Genomic DNA, 14,691 nt, shown 5'->3' with positions numbered 1-14,691 from the left:
GCCGAAATCCGAGTTATAACGAAGAAGTTATGACCTGTCGAAGTTTCGCGACAGAACCGGTACGACTCTATGTGACGTAAATAGTGAATTTAGGATAGAGCGATATTTACCCTTAGTGATCTAAACGAAAGTCGTAGAATACGTTAGACCGAGAGCGTGCATAAAAAGAACGTCTAAATGTGACTTCGTATGAGGAAGTTATGATTTTTCGAAGTTTCGACTTAGCGGTATGCAGCCCAAAGTTCGAATATGAGATCGAGTGATTTCTAGCCGAAATATCTAAATGAGAATCGAAGATCTCGTCGATAGTGGTCAAACGGTAAAAAGACAGACGAAAACGGACGTCAGATGAAGGAGTTGTGAATTCCTAACGGAGTTTTCCTATCCCGGCCTACTAAAAATAATATAATAAAAGTTAAATTCAAAATTAGCCGACGGAGTCTAAACGAGAGTTGTAGAGCATAATCTCACCTACGCGTGGATATAAAGAACGTCGAAAACAGAGATCGTATGCGAAAGATATGAATTTATGAAGTACGGGGCGCGAACCCCGACACTGTGTTAGAGTTCACGACGTGAATACAGTGTTCACGACGTGAACTTAGTATTAATGCCTTCTGGAGCCTGACAGACGCAAGTTGCGATGACGCACCTGATGACTACTGAACTCACGACGTGAATATTTGAGATTCACGACGTGAATCCAGAAAAATGGCCCTATAAATAGAAACCGAAGGGCAACCGGCCATAGTTGCTAATTCCTTCACTCTCTCACTCTCGATACCCTCTCTAGCCCTCTTAAAGTACCCCCGAAGCCTCGGGATCATCCCGACACCCGAAGCGAGTCCCGAAGCCCCAAAGATCCCAAGGAGAAAAGAGTTTCAAGCTGAAGCTCTGCCCGCGAGAAGCCCGGTTTGGGAAGATATCTCGGTTTCATCAAAGAATACTACTTGAAGAGCCGTAGTGTTGTCCGATAATCGTCTTATCAAGTGAGTGTGTAGTTACTTTCTTCTACCGCATAGATATGAAGTATTTGCTATGAAATACGTGCTATGTGTTTATACATTGTTTGTTTACTTGAGATGGATGCTGATTAAATGTTTTATACAGAATATTAAATGATTTAAACTGTATATGTAATTTATATCTACAAATATGTTGGGTAGAACATGGGTAGATGAAATAGTTGGTGTGTGATGAAAGATGAGTTTGAGGATGAGACGAAAGATGATATAGATCAAGAGATGAGGGTGACAGGTGAAAAATGAGTGAAACCTTTACCCAAACGATGGCCCCCGTCATTCAGCAGAGTAGGGATGACAACCACAGACTTTTCTAGACAGTCCTGTGGAACACTAGCAGGCTCGCAACTTGTAGGTGTTGTGGAATTGATGTTCACCGGTGTACTCTAAAAACCCATTGATATGTATTGCTAGCGGAGTCTCGGAACCAATATTGTCAATAAACGAGATAAACCCCGACGACTATGGAGTTAGCGCTTGGTAACTACGGATATAGTGTCTGTTGAGAAAACCCTGGCAACGATGGATTTCGTGCCGATTCCTTAGGATAATCCTTAGGAATAAATGAACGAGGAATAGTTGATTCTTAGGGTAATCTTTAAGAAATAAAAAGGAAATAATGGGGTAGGTAATTGGGTTGATTGTGTGATGATTAAATATAATATAATATTTTATTGTGGGTTGAAAACCCTATATGCTCACCAGGTTTTCCCAACCTGACCCACTCAATATATTTATATCACAGGTATCGATACGAGGCTAAATTACACTGAGCGAGTAAAGGAGATGTAAATTACTAGTGTAAATAAATGTAAGTTCTGTTTATGCTTTTGGTCTGTATCGGAACATTACATCCCGAGTTTTGTTATATATTAAAATACACTTCTTTAAGAAATGCTTTGATAAATTTTATTTTATCATATTTTGTTTTGGGAACAAATTCCGCAACTCTTTTAATAAAAGGATTACTCTGATTTTATAAAACAAAGCATAAACAAATCGGTCTTTGCTGGCCGTGAAAATGGGGATGTCACAGTTGGTATCAGAGCATTAGTTTAAGCGAACTAGGAATTTGTAGGATTTCTAGACTTAAACTTAGAATGATAAGCGATGATTGTGAGATGAGTGTTTACCATATTTTAAGACACGAGTACTAGTATATTTTAGGAAAGATGCCTAAAATGCTTCTATGTGCTAAATATTTGTTAGATGCATTTCATGCATCCATTTTGTAGTTTTACTCCATAAAAGTGCATTGCATTTAGGTTTAAACTCGTGCATTTTGCATGTTTTTCGGGATTTTTCATGAGGCAATTTCATTCACACATTTTTGTTATATTTCAGGGACTTTTGGAGGTAGGATATTGTTGGAGGAGGTAAATAAGAGTTGCGGACAAAATTTCGGGACTTGCAGAGCACAGAGGAGCAAGATATCAAAGAAATGAAGATTTTGGCTTTACAGAGGTTTACACGCCCGTGTAAACGTAGATTTCTGCGTAGTGTATTTTTGCGTTTACGCGGGCGCGTAAACGACAATGTTAATTTACGCGGGCCGTGTAAACGTAAATGCGGGTTTTAAAGCAGTTTTTCACCATTCTTAAAGGGGGGAGGCAATTTTTTTTAAGGAGGAGTCGACTTTTGGAGCAGAGAAGGCGATTTTCTTGAGGATTTTGGAGTTGATTAACACTTGGGAACATTTGATTTCACTTTGTAAGAACTTTAATTTCATTTTCTAGATTTGTGATCTTGTTCTAGTCATGAGTGGCTAGAACCCTAGTTTCTCCAACTTCATGTCTTGACTTTTTAGTTGTGATTTCAATCATGTGATTTGATGTTTGCTTCCAATTCCTACCTAGTGAATTTGATTTTGTTTCATTTGAATGTTTGATTCTGATTGTGATTCTTATTGGCCATTTGAATTAGGGTTAGGTCATTCAAGTTATCTAATTTAAAAATCCGTAATTGTTTTGTGAATTGGACTAAGTAACAAACACTAAATTGATTTCCATTGAATGAATTTAGTGTAAATCTTATTCACATACTCTTACACTCTCGAGCTTATGAGGGGTATTGGGTGTTGTTGGGAACATTCACATAAATCTTATTGCAACCTTTTGATTTCTATCTAAGAGCTTGTTTAGACTTAAATTAGAAGGTTAGGTTATTTTCAAAGAGCTTGTTTTGAATTTGACAACTTGGTGAATGGGAAGTGTTAGAACTTGTTAACACTTTCAAGTACCAACTTAGGTGGAATTGAGTAGAAATCATTTCACCCTTGGAATCACATTGCTAAATTATCTTGCATAGAGTTGGAGTCCTTACAAATCTTGAATCTACTTAATTTAATCAATCATATACTTATTTCTTTATTCTATCGTTTAAATCATTGCTTATAAATTCCCCCCATTCTGTGACCATTTTTGTACCTTACGCAAAAAGGTATAAGCACTTGTCCTGTGTCTCTGTGGATCGACCCTGCTTACCTTGTATTACATTTTTAGTGCAAAGTAACAGTGTTTTGGAGTCATTTTGTACCCCTTTATTTGTTGGGTTTGACACGCCTTAACAAATTGGCGCCGTTGCCGGGGACACGGTGTTACTAACTGTTTATGCCAAGCATTTTGTGAGCAGGTACATCTCCAAAAAAAACCAACAAAAAAAAGTGTCTTGGAAATGAACACCCCTTTCATTAAAGACTAACTTTCTGAGATATCCCAGATAATTATGATGATTGGAAATGACCAAAGTGTGCAGCCCACACCTACTCCTTATGCTTTTTGCTCTCAAAATGGATATCATACCAACATATGTCCATATTCACAAGGGATGGGAGGAAGTGCAGGAAAATGGAAGCTACTAATGGCCAAACCAATGGAGTTATGATCAAACTCAACATGATCAATGGTGGGAAAACAACCAAGCTTGGGGAAACAACCAATGCCAAAACCCATACCAAGCTTGGGGAAATGACCAACACCAACCAACTCTACAGTTCCAACAACCATATCCTCCACCTCCCCAACAAACTGAAACTTCGAGCATATCCTTGGAATACATTGTCAAAAGCATTGCCACTACTACCCAAATCTTCCAGGAAACAACCAAAGCTAGCCTCAAAAGCTTAGAGCAACAAATTGCACAACTTACTCAATCTGTGAGTATAATGGAAGCTCAAAGCAAATTACCATCGCAAACTGAAGAGGACCCTAGCCATACAGTTTCTACCATTACATTGAACTATGGGAAAAAATTTGATGACCCAAGATTGCAATTTGAAGATGAGGAAGAAGAGGAAGAAGTAGAATTGTAGAAGGATGTCAATGAAGCTATAAAGGAGGTGTTGGAGGTTGATAAAAGAGAGGCTGAGTCACCCATTACCAATGAGAAACTCCTTTTACTGGTAGAACAACCACAAGAGTCGGAAATGAAAAATCTGCCAAAACCTTCCAAGGACATGTATCTCGAGAAGGAAGACACCCAACCGGTTACCAAATCGACCACCCTATCAAAGAAGGAAGAGTTGATAACCTTACTAGACAAGTACAAGAAAGGGGTCGGTTGGACGATTGTTGTCATTAAGGGTCTATGTCCAGTATGGTTCCCACGCAAAACGAAAGTCAAGTACAAGATAAGTGTTCCATTGAAGGAAGTGGCGAGAAGGTTGATGTATTGGAGAGCCCCCACATACTTAGATTAATGCACATTCAGGGGCCATGTCGAGCCAACGACTTTAAAACAGGGCGGCTAACCGGGAGGCAACCCGGGAGTATTTTTTTCCTTTATTTTAAAACATTTTAGTCTTTGGTAAATTTCAAAATTTTAATGTCCCAAATGGTTTTAAACTTGTTTTTTATGCCTAGAAAACGAATCTCGGGCTCCAAAAATATTTCACGGATAACTTGGGGAGGATGAAGAAGAAGTTCTCACCACAATTGCAAGGCTCCAAGAACGATTTGGTAAATTCTTTCCATATATATAATCGTGCATATTTTGCTTAAAAATTCAATTGGTATGCATTTGTGACTATTGTGGACCCATTCCCAACCCGACTACCATGCTCCACCAACCCCCGATAATTAGATGGCTATGCCTCTCTCCAAGCATCGAGGACGATGCTATATTTTAAGCTTGGGGAGGGGCATTTATCCATGCATAGATCCTGTTGCATGTAGTTTTGTACATATTGCATTATTTTTCTTTTTCTTTTTTCATTTTTCTGCAAAGAAAATTTTTCAAAAATACCAAAAAGATTTTCTTTCTATTTTTTTTAATTATTCTTTGCATTTTGCATCTAAATTTTTGCATTGCATTCATTTGTTTAAAAAAAATTGATCCAATCCCAAGCAACCGAATCTTCTCAAAACAGTTGAGCTGGTAAGTAAGTCGTTTGTCTTGAGATTAGACTTGCTCTTTTTATTGAAAATCTAAAAGAAAGCTAATCACACACGAACACACCTCCCGAAGCTACTCGTGCAAAACAGAAAGTGAGAAGATTGTCAACATTGGAGCATAACAACAGGTATGAGTCAATTCTTTCGGACGTATGACTGGTCTTATGAGTAAGAAAATGCTCAATTGAACTCAAAATGCCAAATTCAAAAATTCATAAAAAGAATACAAAATTTCAGTGTCCCGAGCCTTCCAGTGCTCTAAAAAGTATTTTCTACTCATTCCCTTTTATATACCCTGCTTGGGGACATAGTTTCTAACTATACCTACGGGTCTTTGCATGTTAACTTCAGTCCCCCGAAAAAATTTCTAGAAGCCCTCACGGTAATAGACCGTGAGATGTCCCACAATAGAAAAGTCAATGATGAAAATATAAAGAAACAGGCCTAGCAAATAAATTTATAAGAGTGTTATATGTTATCTTTATTTTGTTTTGTATATATATGTCAAATAAATAAATAAATAAATAAATAAATAAATAAGATTAAGTTAATCTGTGACCTTTGGGACTCGAACAAGTAAACTCTGAGGGGTGTTCTACACCTAATCGCCTAAAGCTAAATTGTTTGGGACTGATTGGGTTGAAAGTTCGCTACACGGGTTCCATAGAAAGTCATGAACTTAATAATAACAAATAAAGCTAATATGTGGCCTTTGAGGTTCGGGCAAGTAAACCCGAGGGATCTCTTTAAATCTAGCACACTAAAGTCATTTGATCTGGATGTGTTGGTTGGAAGCCGACGGAGTCTAAACGAGAGTTGTAGAGCATAATCTCACCTACGCGTGGATATAAAGAACATCGAAAACGGAGCTCGTATGCGAAAGATATGAATTTCTGAAGTTCGGGGCGCGAACCCCGACACTGTGTCAGAGTTCACGACGTGAATACAGTGTTCACGACGTGAATCAGTATTAATGCCTTCTGGAGCCTGACAGACGCAAGTTGCGATGACGCACCTGATGACTACTGAACTCACGACGTGAATATTTGAGATTCACGACGTGAATCCAGAAAAATGGCCCTATAAATAGAAACCGAAGGGCAGCTGGCCATAGTTGCTAATTCCTTCACTCTCTCACTCCCGATACCCTCTCTAGCCCTGTTAAAGTACCCCCGAAGCCCCGGGATCATCCCGACACCTGAAGCGAGTCCCGAAGCCCCGAAGATCCCGAGGAGAAAAGAGTTTCAAGCCGAAGCTCTGCCCGCGAGAAGCCCGGTTTGTGAAGATATCTCGGTTTCATCAAAGAATACTACTTGAAGAGCCGTAGTGCTGTCCGATAATCGTCTTATCAAGTGAGTGTGTAGTTACTTTCTTCTACCGCATAGATATGAAGTATTTGCTATGAAATACGTGCTATGTGTTTATACATTGTTTGTTTACTTGAGATGGATGCTGATTGAATGTAACACCCATAAAATTCAGGCCAATTTAAAACATTTTAACACATTCAAAAACCATTAAGTTATTACAACTTGTTTTCAAAATAGTTTAAACATCAGAGTATCCCCAGAACCAAATCACAAAATCATGAAATATGAGGAGCGGTACGATCACGCCTTTGCCTTGCCAAGATCACCTGATGTACCTGAAACAATAAACTGAAAACCGTAAGCTCGAAAGCTTAGTGAGTTCCCCCAAAATACCCGTACACACAACCATACACATACAACAATGAACAACATACTATGGGTCCAATCAACCGTCAGGTTGGAATACGCCAGGCCCTCAACCGGCGGGTTGGAATGCCAACATACTACGAGTCCAATCATCATCGGGATGGAATAATCTCGGCCCACAACCATCGGGTTGGAATGCCCACACACCTATACATACAATAACTACTACGGGTCCAATCATCCCTCGGGATGGAATACCCCAGGCCCTCAACCATCAGGTTGGAATGCCCACCTACTATGAGTCAAATCATCCTACCAGGATGGAATACTCCTGGCCCTCAACCATCGGTTTGGAATGCCCACCTACTATACATACAATAGCTACTATGGGTCCAATCATCCATCGGGATGGAATACCCCAGGCCCTCAACCATCAGGTTGGAATGCCCACCTATTATGAGTCCAATCATCCTACTGGGATGGAATACTCCTGGCCCTCAACCATCGGGTTGGAATGCCCACATACTAGCAAACATGTGCACTTATTAAATAATCATATAACAGTCTACAAGACAACATACTAGGGCCCTATCATCCTACCGGGATGGAATACCCTCTACTACTGCGCAACACGTGCACATATAACATGTAATCTCCTACCAGCATACAGACAGTCGGACCAACTACAGGTCACTAAGCATAGCCACATCCAATCTACCAGAATACCGATCTAACAGAGCATACCATCATATAGCCATCCTATTTACCAGGATGTCAACTAACATAACACAGCAGTAACTATCTCAAATAACAAATCAAAGGGCCGACCTTGGTGCCTTAGACCCTTGGGTATAGTGAGGATAACTCACCTTGCAACTGCCGAGCCGAACCACGAAAGCACAATCCCGAAGCACTGCCCCAAACTCCAACACCTATAGCCATCAATGATCCATTGACATAAATATCCGAATTACCATAATACCCTTGAAGGTCAAACTGGTCAAAGTCAAAGTCCTGGCCAAAGTCAACCTTCCTGATTGACCCTACTCGCCGAGTCAACCCGCTGACTCGCCGAGTTCCTAACTCAGAAAACTCTCATATCACGACTCGACTCGCCGAGTCACCCCATGACTCGTCGAGTTCAACAATCTCTGAGTCCTATCATGTCCAACTCACTGAGTCACCACTCAACTCGCTGATCTGAGTCTTAACCAGAAGAGGTTGGGGTTTTGCGTCCTGACTCGCCGAGTCTAAGAACAGACTCGCTAAGTCCACGAAAATCTTCAACAGACTCGCCGAGTTGTTCCTCCAACTCGTCGAGTTCATGACTATCTTCAACAAACTCGCCGAGTCCAAGAACAGACTCGCCGAGTCCCTTCAGTCCTTTATTCATACAAAGGCTTTTCGAGTCATGCAGGGGCTCCAAACTGTAGATCCACTCTTCTAGGGCATGACTCTCACGTAAAGTTGCAAACTTTATGTGGAAACAAAGAGCTATAGGCCCAAATCAATCTAGGGCTAAGGTTTAAGACAAGGATGCTTCACCAACAAGCCAAAGGCTAATACTTTGTGAGTTTCTGGACTAAGACAAGTCTAGATCTGAAGTAGCAACCTCAGATCTAGACCCCTAACCCGGAATAGATATTTAACATGCCAAAATGGCCCCAAATCTCATTCTTGAATAAATATAAATGCAATAGAGTCAAGGCAATAGCTTGTTACCTCCAAAATGTGCCCAAGCTGAAGTAGATTCTGGATCTATACCAATCCCTTGATGCTAGCCTCTTGATCTTCAAGCTCCCTTCTCAATATTCCTCCTCCAAAGCTCAAATATCTTTAACAATGGAAGCTCACACGATTTTAGGGTTTACTGACTCTCAAGGGCAATAAGGAGGCTGAAGGGAGGACATATGGTCCTTTAAATAGGGTGCAACCCTTAAGATTAGGGTTTTCTCTTTTCAGCACCAACTCGTCGAGTCCAGCTGTCGACTCGGCGAGTTGGTCACTTAACTTGCGACCAAAACCCGCTCCGACTCGACGAGTAAGCATACCTACTCGTCGAGTACCTTCTTCAATTTACCCTTAAGTCCTTCAATCATACTTCTAAATTTTGGGACGTTACATTGAATGTTTTATACAGAATATTAAATAATTTAAACTGTATATGTAATTTATATCTACAAATATGTTTGGTAGAACATGGGTAGATGAAATAGTTGGTGTGTGATGAAAGATGAGTTTGAGGATGAGACGAAAGATGATATAGATCATGAGATGAGGGTGACAGGTGAAAAATGAGTGAAACCTTTACCCAAACGATGGCCCCCGTCATTCAGCAGAGTAGGGATGACAACCATAGACTATTCTAGACAGTCCTGTGGAACACTAGCAGGCTTGCAACTTGTAGGTGTTGTGAAATTGATGTTCACCGGTGTACTCTAAAAACCCATTGATATGTATTGCTTGAGAAGTCTCGGAACCAATACTGTCAATAAACGAGATAAACCCCAACGACTATGGAGTTAGCGCTTGGTAACTACGGATATAGTGTCTGTTGAGAAAACCCTGGCAACGATGGATTTCGTGCCGATTCCTTAGGATAATCCTTAGGAATAAATGAACGAGGAATAGTTGATTCTTAGGGTAATATTTAAGAAATAAAAAGGAGATAATGGGGTGGGTAATTGGGTTGATTGTGTGATGATTAAATATAATATAATATTTTATTGTGGGTTGAAAACCCTATATGCTCACCAGGTTTTCCTAACCTGGCCCACTCAATATATTTATATCACAGGTATCGATACGATGCTAAATTACACTGAGCGAGTAAAGGAGATGTAAATTACTAGTGTAAATAAATGTAAGTTCTGTTTATGCTTTTGGTCTGTATCGGAACATGACATCCCGAGTTTTGTTATATATGAAAATACATTTCTTTAAGAAATGATTTGATAAATTTTATTTTATCATATTTTGTTTTGGGAACAAATTCCGCAACTCTTTTAATCAAATAATTACTCTGATTTTATTTTAAAAGCATAAATTAAATCGGTCTTTTCTGGCCGTGAAAATGGGGATGTCACAGTTCCCGACGTGAATGTCGAATTTTCACCGTATCAATAGAAATCGAGGGTATCCGGGAATGGTTGCTAATTCACACTCTCTTTCACTATCTATACCCTCTATACCCATATTAAAACACCCCGAAGCCTCGGGAACGCCCCTAGCACCCGAAGAAAGCCCGAAGTTCCGGAGAAAAAGAGTTTTTCGAGCCGAAACTCTGCCCGCGTGAAGCCCGATTTTTGGGAAAACATCCCGGTTTTATTGGAAAAGATTATTTTAAGAGACGAGGTGCTGCCCAATTATCGTCTTAACAAGTGAGTGTATAGTCACTTTCATCTTACACATAGATATGAAGTATTTTATATAAAATACGTGCTATGTATATATATGTTGTTTGTTTATTTGAGATGGATGTTTAATGAATGTTTTATACATGTTTAAAATGATTTAAAATGTATATATATTTTATCTTCAAATATGTTGGGTAAAACATGGGTAGATAAAGAATGAGGGATGAAAGTACGGTATAGATGTACGTTGGTAGCTTTGAATTTAGTACGGTATAGATGTACGTTGGTAGCTATGAATTTAGTACCTTGGCAGCTATGGACTTAGTGCCTGTTGTATAAACCTTGGCGACGATGTGACTTCGTGCCTATTTGACATAAATTGCTGAGGAAAGCAGTGTTGTCACCCCGATGTTTGCTTATTTGACATAAATTGCTGAGGAAAGCAGTGTTGTCACCTCGGTGTTTTGCTTATTTGACATAAATTGTTGAGGAAAGCAGTGTTGTCACCCCGATGGTTTCCTTATTTGATATAAACCCTGGCAGCGATGGACTTCGTGCCTATTCCTTAGGTCAATCCTTAAGAATGAATAAATGAAGGTTAGATGATTCTTAGGGTAGATCCTTAAGAATAAATAAGATAATGGGGATGAGTAATTGGGTTAATTGTTTGATGATTAAATATAATAATTATATTATTGTGGGTTGAAAACCCTATGTACTCACCAGGTTTCCCAACCTGACCCACTCAAACTTATTTGTATCACAGGTGTCGATACGAAGCTACTTTACACTGAGAGATTAAAGGAGATGTAGATCACTAGTGTAAATAAATTTAAGGTCTGTTTATGCTTATGTTTCAGTATTGACGATGACATCCCAAAGTTTTAATATGAATAAAATACATTTCTTCGGAAATGATTTGATAATATATTTATCATGTTTTTCTGGGAACAAATTCCGCAACATTTTTATTAAAAGAAGTACTCTGATTTTTATAAAGCATAAGCAAAATCGGTCTTTTCTGGCCGTGAAATTGGGGATGTCACATGGTGTGTGTAGGAGGCCACAAATATGGAGCAACCCACGGTTGGGAGAAAGGAGATAAAGAGTGGGAAGTTGACCATTGTTGGGTGTAGGGAGAAGGCCACGGTGGCTGCTGTTGGCCACGACCCACACCGAAGTTACCAACCCCACTGCTCCCGCGACCACGACCACGTCCGCCACGTCCACGGCCACATCCCCTGTTGCTATTGCTGTTTGAATCTTGAGCCTGGTAAGTAGGGCGTGTGTTGTAGGAGGTTTGAGTATTAAGAGTTGTTGCATCAGTTGCAGCCGATTGGGCTGCATTATTAGCCTTTCTAGTTTCTTCCAGAATAAGGCGGGAACGAGCCTCATAGAAATTCGGGAGAGGTTTCGTTTGTTGTATCATCATGGCAATTCCTTCATAAGACTCAGTAAGGCCAACAATCAGTTGCAAGACAAGGTGCTGATTAGAAACCGGTGAACCCACGTTAGAAAGTTGATCAGATAACATCTTGAGGGCTTGGCAGAATGCTGAACAGTTTGGGAAGTTTGCAAGTTTGGTGGTGACCAGTTTGTGTTCGAGATAGAGTGCCCGTTCGTTTTGATTATCTTGAAAAATACTTTCAAGGGCAGTCCAAGCTTGAGCAGCAGTGGAGTTGGGTTTAAATATTGTTTGGAGGAGGTCATTTGAGATGGTGCTGTATATCCATTGGATGACAATGGCATCAAGGCGAATCCAACGTTCTTTAGACATGACTGGAGGAGGTTGTTTTACATATGCTACAGTAGCAGGAGTGGATTCGGCTTTAGGTTGAATGTGATCAATTACTTCAAATGCACGACAATGAATCTTGAAGAGTTCGGCCCAGGAGGTATATTGTGCATTCTCCATCTCGAGAGTGATCAGAATAAAGTTCCGAATGTTGGTGATCATGAGAGCTGGGTGAAGTTTTTCAGCCATGTAAGTCACAAGTTGAAGGAGAAGATAGAGTATAGATCACAGGTTAAAGGAGAAGATAGAAAAGAAAGACAGAAAAGAAATATAAATCCCAGGTTTGAAGGAGAAGATAGAGAAGAAGGAGGCTGCGATTAGGGTTGGATGTAGGTGCGCTCTGATACCATGAAAGTTGATAAAATCTCCCATGTCTTATGCCACCAATCACAATGGTATTTATAATACAAGAATGGTTGACCTAATCTAAGTTAGGAAAATATTTACAAAATAATTTCATCATTATATAAAATATACGGTTAATATAAAATATATGGCTAATAACTCCTTTGTATTTCTTTGTGCGTATATGTTTGAACCATATCCGCCGTTTGAAACAATGATATTTTAGACAAAATTTTATAATTGGTCCTCGTTGTTTGCAATTTTGCAATATATTACACTTTGATGACTTTATGAAAAACATCATGTCGTTGGTCCCTATGGTTTCGAAAATTACATGAATGGTCATTCTGGTGTTAACTTTAACTTTTGAATATTTAGTTTTTTTTTTTCAAAATGACCAAAATACCCTTCGACCAAATCTGAAAATTGTGTATACCTCAAGGATCAATTCTGAAAATTTGATTTTTTTAAATATATATTAATTATAAATATAAATTTGTAACTTACTCGATTGACGTAATCCGAACGACTGTGAGCGTTGTTGGGTTTTTATTCAAAAATTGTTTTAAAAAACATAAAAATGGCAAAGGAAGACTTTGATTTTGAACAAAATAAAACTAGTTTTATGCCCACCAAAAAATCATTTTTTGCAATACTTAGAAATATTAAAACAACAATAGAAGGAAAACATTACAACCTTTGAAGACTTTGGTTCCTTTTGGCAATTAGGAAGTTGATGAAGATGACTTTAAGCTTCAAGGAAGAAGCTCTCTAGAATTATCCACCAACAATTAGCCAACTTGATAAGATGCTAGTCTTCATCTTGTAATAATAGAACACTCTTAAGCCTTTAAGAGCAAAACAAAGCTCTTGTTCTAAAGGAGAGTTCAAGTAAAGTATCAACTTCTTCCTACTTTGATCTTAACACTTTAAGAGACAAAACTAGAGAGAAAGAGAAGATAGAATGGCTAGAATTCTGTGGTTATGACTTAGTAAAAGACGGAAGAGAGATAACTAGTTTATATGCTCTTAACTTTATGTCTTTATCCCATGGGTCTTAACCTTTAAGACCCATGCTTCATCAAATCAACTAGCCATGCTTTCTAAGAGCATGATGTGTTGAATAAGTCAATCAAAAAGCAAGTCTTCTTTATTCTTTATAGTCTCCTTGAATATTTTATAAAAACAAGAAGCTAGTTTTTCTATAAAAAAAATCTTCTAATTTTTATAACTTATAAAACATATAAATCCATATAAGACAAAAAAACATTTTTGATCCAAAAAGATATACATGACATAATAAATCATAAGGAACCTTATGATATATTTTGATACTTAACATTGAAATTAATATTTCCATAAAATTAATAATTTACAATTAATTACAAGATATATATATATATATATATATATATATATATATATATATATATATATATCAAAAATCAAATTCTTATGAATAATATATTTGCATCAAGATGTTATTACTGTGACCCTTTAGGATCATATATTATCTAGCAATATCATTCTATAATGACTCTTGGGCGTATAGATATTTCAAGCGTGACTTCGATGCTTACTTCCTTCCAAAATTTCCAGATCTTTGGTAACGAAACTTGAGAATGAGAAATCAAATTAGAGGTACTAAGATCTTGAGAGGAAGAGAGAGGTTTGAGATGAAATGTTGCAAGGAATGAGGAAGACCAAACAATCTATTTATATGACTGAAACTTGAAAAATGCACCACACTTTAGGGAGGGGCATGACGCGCTCCTGATGAGGGCAAGGTTGTTCTTGCTTGCACACAACATCGATTGGGGAGTCAAGTGCATCGATTACTCACATCACGAATTTTATAAAAATCCTCCAAACTTATAAAAATTGTAACTTTCACATATGAACTCCGTTTTCGACGTTCTTTACATCCACACATTTGTATTCGTGTCTACTAAAACTTTCATGTTGATCATTTAAGCTAAAACGCAATATATTTTCACTTTTATTTTAAAAAAAATATATTTATACTTTTATATCTTAAAAGGCGAAACAAGATGTTACATTATTAGAATATGTAAATAAAGAAAACATATGTTATAAGCTAGATAA

This window comes from Lactuca virosa, chromosome 9, assembly GCF_052849685.1.
Source record: "Lactuca virosa cultivar CGN04683 chromosome 9, Lactuca_virosa_CGN04683_v6, whole genome shotgun sequence".
Classification (NCBI taxonomy): Eukaryota; Viridiplantae; Streptophyta; class Magnoliopsida; order Asterales; family Asteraceae; genus Lactuca; species Lactuca virosa.
This window is presented reverse-complemented; position numbering follows the sequence as displayed.